Below are 5,807 nucleotides of genomic sequence, written 5' to 3'. Positions count from 1 at the left end.
TCACTGGTTCAAGGGGCAGAGTTTAAGGGGTCAAGGGGTGCGGTTAGGGTTTGTTTCATGGTATACTACTTATACTACTCAGGTTTACTGTACCATACAGTTTTTGTCTTGTTCATTTTGATCAGGTAGTTTTTGTGTGCTCAAGGAACATCTGCCTTGGTGTGTGTTGAGATTCTCCATCAAGTTCTCAGCAACAGCTTGTGTGTTTTGCTTCTTCATGCAAAGAGGAGATCTTGAACTAGATTCCATGGGTTCAATAGCTGTTTCTGCTTGGCACTGCTGAGTATCATCTACCTGCAACACAAAGAAAAAATTCTCATGCTTTAGTGGTATTGGAGAACCTTGTTAATTACCAGCAGGAAGTGAAAGACCCATTCCAAGCGACTGAATAATATGAATTAGCAGACACACGCTAAAGCAAGAATCTTCAATGTTTATAGTTATCACTCTGAAAATACAACAGCGCTATGCAGAATGCTTTACAGCAACTACCTACTCCTCACCATGTTCAAGATAGAATGGGCATTATCATCCATGCTTTACAAATCACAAGTCACATAATTTAACAAGGTCTAGGCAAAGCTAAGGAGTAGTACACAGGAGTTCCTTGTCTAGTCTCTTCTTGCTCAATCACTAATCTGCAGAACTGTATTTTGAGATATGTAATTTAAGTTTAATTACTGATATTTCATAATGAATTTGTAAATGTCCTATAGTTTATTCTGTAAATATGATAGCACTTGAAAAAGTTGTTTAGTCCTGAAGCATTTACATTGGCCTGCAGAGGATATCCTGTCAGGCGTATTATGAAATATTCAGGAGAATGTCATGTCATTCTAAATATTTAACATAACCTTCACAATATGTTTGTTGTGATGGTCAACACTAGCTTTGTAAAACTGTTGAAAAATTTCACAATGTGTACACCTTTGGGGTTCTCTCAAATTCCAGTCCCCACTGCTATTACAATCGTCCTTGTCTCTGCACTCCCTGCACTCCCCACCAAATTCTGACATGATTTTAGCATCAGTTAGCTAAAACTTCAGTAGTTATATATGTGTGCTTCATGACAATTGAAATCCTGAATGCCAAAGCTTCTGATAGTCTAGGTAATTGGCCCCAATTCTCATCCCATTTACACTGATGTGGGTCCTGTGTGAGAGGTGAGCATCAGGGCTTATCCTTCTAGTGCCAGCAAAAACAGAATTGTTACCAACATATATTACTGGCAAAGCTAATAGGACCATTTATTATTAAGGGTACCTGACTCCTCCCATTACAAGAAGACCCTGTTTTCTGCTGCTTCTAACTACAAACTTTAATTGCTTGGGCTGAAATTTTCAGGGTGGGGACAGAGTGGAACCAACCTGATCTCCTTCTTTGAGATGGTAACAGATTTTTAGACAAAGGAAGCGCAGTGGATCTAATTTACCTCGATTTCAGTAAGGCACTTGATACGGTTCCACGAGAAGTTATTCGTTAAATTGGAAAAGATGGGGATCAAGATGAAAATTGAAAGGTGGATAAGGAACTGGTTAAAGGAGACTACAACAGGTCATACTGAAGGTGAACTGTCAGGCTGGAAGGAGGTTACTAGTGGAGTTCCTCAGGGATCGGTTTTGGGACCAATCTTATTTAATCTTTTTATTACTGACTTTGGAACAAAAGTGGGAATGTGCTAATAAAGCTGGGAGGTATTGCTAACACAGAGAAGGACCAGGATATCACACAGGAAGATCTGGATATCACACAGGAAGATCTGGATGACCCTGTAAACTGGAGTAATAGTAATAGGATGAAATTTAACCGTGAAAAGTGCAAGGTCATGCATTTAGGGATTAAGAACAAGAATTTTGGTTATAAATTGGGGCGCATCATTTGGAAGTAACAGAGGAGGAGAAGGACCTTGAAGTATTGGTTGATCACAAGATGACTATGAGCTGCCAATGTGATATGGCCATGAAAAAGCTAATGCGGTTTTAGGATGCATCAGGTGAGATATTTCCAGTAAAGATAAGGAGGGTTAGTACCGTTATACAAGGCACTGGTGAGACCTCATCTGGAATATTTTGTGCAGTTCTGGTCTCCCATGTTTAAGAAGGATGAATTCAAACTAGAACAGGTACAGAGAAAGGCTACTAGGATGATCCAAGAAATGGAAAACCTGTCTTATGTAAGGAGACTCAAAGAGCTTGGCTTGTTTAGCCTAATCAAAAGAAGGCTGAGGGAGATCTGATTGCTCTTTATAAATATATCAGAAGGATAAATATCAGGGAGGGAGAGGAATTATTTAAGCTTCGTACCAATGTGGACACAAGAACAAATGGATATAAACTGGACACTAGGACGTTTAGAGTTGAAATTAGATGAAGGTTTCTAACCATTAGAGGAGTGAAAGTCTGGAACAGCCTTCCAAGGGAGTAAGCGGGGGCAAAAGACATATCTGGCTTCAAGACTAAGCTTGATAAGTTTATGGAGAGCGGTATGATGGGATAGCCTAATTTTGGCAATTAATTTGGCAATTGATCTTTGATTATTAGCAGGTAAATATGCCCAGTGGTCTGTGATGTGATGTTAGATGGGGTGGGATCTGAGTTACTACAGAGAATTCTTTCCTGGGTGTCTGGCTGGTGAGTCTGGCCCACATGCTCAGGGTTTAACTGATTGCCATATTTGGGGTCGGGAAGGATTTTCCTCCAGGGCAGATTGGCAGAGGCCCTGGAGGTTTTCACCTTCCTCTGCAGCATGGGGCACGGGTCACTTGCTGGAGGATTCTCTCACCTGGAGGTCTTTAAACCACGATATGAGGACTTCAGTAACTCAGACACAGGTTAGGGGTTTGTTACAGGAGTGGGTGGGTGACATTCTGTGGCCTGCGTTGTGCAGGAGGTCAGGCTAGGCGATCAGAATGGCCCCTTCTGACCTTAAAGTCTATGAGTCTAAGAGAACTGGGGCTGGCTGAGCAGGAGATTGGGCCAACAAGCCTTAATTCCACCATATACGAATTTTTGAGTGCTTTTGCGTGTAATCCATATATGCATTCGCACACCCCTGCTCTAGGCATCCAGGCCTTTCAAGAAATAATCAAATATTTGGGATGAGCATTAAAGTGGGAAGATTGACCTCATTCCCATTTACCAAGTTAATGAGCACTTGGCATGAGATCACAGATTTGATCATACCAACAATTTTAAGTTTACCATTATGCCCAGATCTTTGTTATGTGCCAAGCTTTATTCATTTTATTTACATTGATGACCTTGTCTTCACTATATTCATGGCAGATATAAAGGAGGCATGAATAACACGGCATATCTTCAAACTCACTTGGAGAGATAAATACATTATGTGGATTTCCCAGGCCCTGCACATTCAGATACATTTTGACGATCAGTTACCTTTGGTGATTTGCTGCCACCAGCTGTCGGTTTAGAGATCTTGGCAAAATTAGCTGACCTGCCTTTTTGTAAACATTGGCCATATGGTGACAAATTTTGGCTTTGAGCAGCAAGACGGGCACTGGTCTTTAGGTTTAGTGCTGTTCTGCACAAAACACAGGGGTTGGTTTTCCCAGTAGGAATATCAGCAAAGCCTGAAAAATAAACAACAGCCATTAACCACAGTTGATTAAATTACTTTATTGTTCCAATCAATCTGATCTTGCTCAATTCAAGATGGAGATGACAACGGGTAATAATTTAAGAAAGTAAAATGGTATTTACTCACTGAATAACAGAATGGGGGAATTATTAGGACTATCTTGCGTTCCTAGAATTTTATAGGTGAACTCAGGCAGGGTGTGGATCTGTGTAACAGCAACTCTACTAAAATGGCAAAAGAGTTTTCCCCAAGCAAATGTTCTCTTTTTCCTTTAAAGGGACACCATTAACTGGAAAATCATTTCCATCTGAAAGCGATGTCTCTCCTATTGTTCTACATAGAGCCGGCCAGAGGAGACAATTTTGTTTCTGCGACCCCTTTGAGGTTTCAGAATTTGTTTTATTCTAGATTGGAATGAAAACATAAGCCTTTCAAATGCTTTCATAAAATGAAATTGAATCAAAAAACATCAGGCTTTCAATTTGGGGGTCTCCCTCCCTGCTCAGCAAAAACTTTGTCCGAATCAATACATCTCCGTAATACATTTCGGTTTGACAATGCAGCACATTTCAATGAAAAAACATTTAGTTAAAAATGTTTAAGCAAAAATTTCCCCCCTTCCTATCAACCAGAAGAAAAAGGTGTTTTATAATGGGAATGGCTGGGCCTAGAATCCCTCTCTTGCAACCTATATGAGGGCTGGATTTGGCCAATGATGTCAAGTTTTACAATGCTTCCAAGTCACACCTATGACAACACGATTATTTAGATAAGCGTGCGCGCCTCTACTCCCCACAATGTGGACCATTCTCCTCTAAAGAAGTAACAATTACCTTTTCTGACCACCTCTGGGAGTCCGTCTGGCTCATACTCTGGCTCGTTGTCCTGGGTCAGTGAATGTAGGTAGATGGCAACCTCATCAGCACCTGACCAAGGGAAAGAGTCGTTACCTGTACAAATAACTTTAAGGAGACTCTGGAAAGATGTGTTTAGAATGCAATGATCTCAATCATTCATTTGTTAATTAAGTACATAAGACGTGTGCTTGTGCAACCACAGTCAACTATAGCAGAGCTTCAGAAACTATACTGATTTATGAGGATCTGGCCCCTCATCTGAATCAAATGTAATAATGGAGGTTTTGAAAACATGTGTTCTAAATAAATGCATTAAGGTTAGAAACAGGATCATGATTAAGGCTATGTTTTAGTCGTGGGTATTTTTAGTAAAAGTCATGGACAGGTCACGGGCAATAAACAAAAAGTCAGGGCCCCGTGACCCCTCCATGACTTTTACTAAAAATACCTGGGACTAAATCCTACCGCCTGGGAGAGGATGCTCCTGAAGACTGCTGGGAGTGGAGAGAGAGCAGGGCAATGCTGGTGCTGGGGAAGAGGTGGCTCAGGGCCCCACCACCACGAGTCCCAGACTGCTGCTCAGGGACCGTGCCTGGGGCTGACTGAGCAACAGCGAGCGCGGCTGGCTCCTGGGCTTCCCCAGCTGCTGAGATCCTGGGATCAGCTGCACCAGCACTGCAAAATTCACAGAGGTCACAGAAACCGTGACTTCCAGGAATGATTTGCAGCCTTACAATCATTCTAGTATAGCATTTCCTTCTTCAACTACCCCATACTTGGCTTGTGCTCCTTTAATAGAGCATTACGGTCAACAATTTGTTTCAGCAACGTTTCTTTTCCTTCCCCAGCTGCTTACAGGATTGCATCCATGTCTTCAGTTTACTGTCAGCGAATCCATTTTGCTTCTTCAGTTGAACTAAAGCCTTCAGATTGTCTAGCTATAAAATAAAAAAAATTTTTAGTTGCTAATAGGAAAATTCATTCTTCTGTCTAAGCATTATACTCTCACTAATGGCATCTCACCTGCCATTAAAAGTTCAGTGCAACTAAAAATCCAAACAAAAGTTATAATATGAAGTTGTACAGTAGAGTTCACTTAGTAATATACAATTGAATTCTAGCAGCTTCTAATTCCAACAGAGAAACATTAAAGTCATGTTTATTGGAAAGCTACGTGTGTGTAGATTTCCTTGATAGAAAATCATAATCTAAATATAATATTCAAAATAACCAAATGACAGAACCCGGCCGAAAAGCATGTGGCCCAGGCATGTTGTCCACCTTATGTGCATTGGGGTGCCAAAATAAATGGATGGTGGATATCTGGCAGCCTTATAAAAGCACTTCAGG

General features: G+C 41.0%; 1 long non-coding RNA gene across 1 annotated transcript; it reads right to left on the bottom strand.

The window, feature by feature from the left end:
* Positions 1–246: 246 nt before the first annotated feature.
* Positions 247–4,484, bottom strand: LOC120400412. The gene is made up of 3 exons (XR_005595791.1): positions 4,434–4,484; positions 3,399–3,592; positions 247–294 (listed from the first exon to the last, which is right to left on the bottom strand). It is a non-coding gene; the product is annotated as an uncharacterized LOC120400412 (long non-coding RNA).
* Between the last annotated feature and the right edge of the window lie 1,323 nt (positions 4,485–5,807).

Source organism: Mauremys reevesii, linkage group 3, assembly GCF_016161935.1.
Source record: "Mauremys reevesii isolate NIE-2019 linkage group 3, ASM1616193v1, whole genome shotgun sequence".
In the NCBI taxonomy this organism is placed as follows: Eukaryota; Metazoa; Chordata; order Testudines; family Geoemydidae; genus Mauremys; species Mauremys reevesii.
The sequence above is the reverse complement of the archived record's forward strand: the minus strand, read 5'-3'. Positions and strand labels throughout refer to the sequence as shown.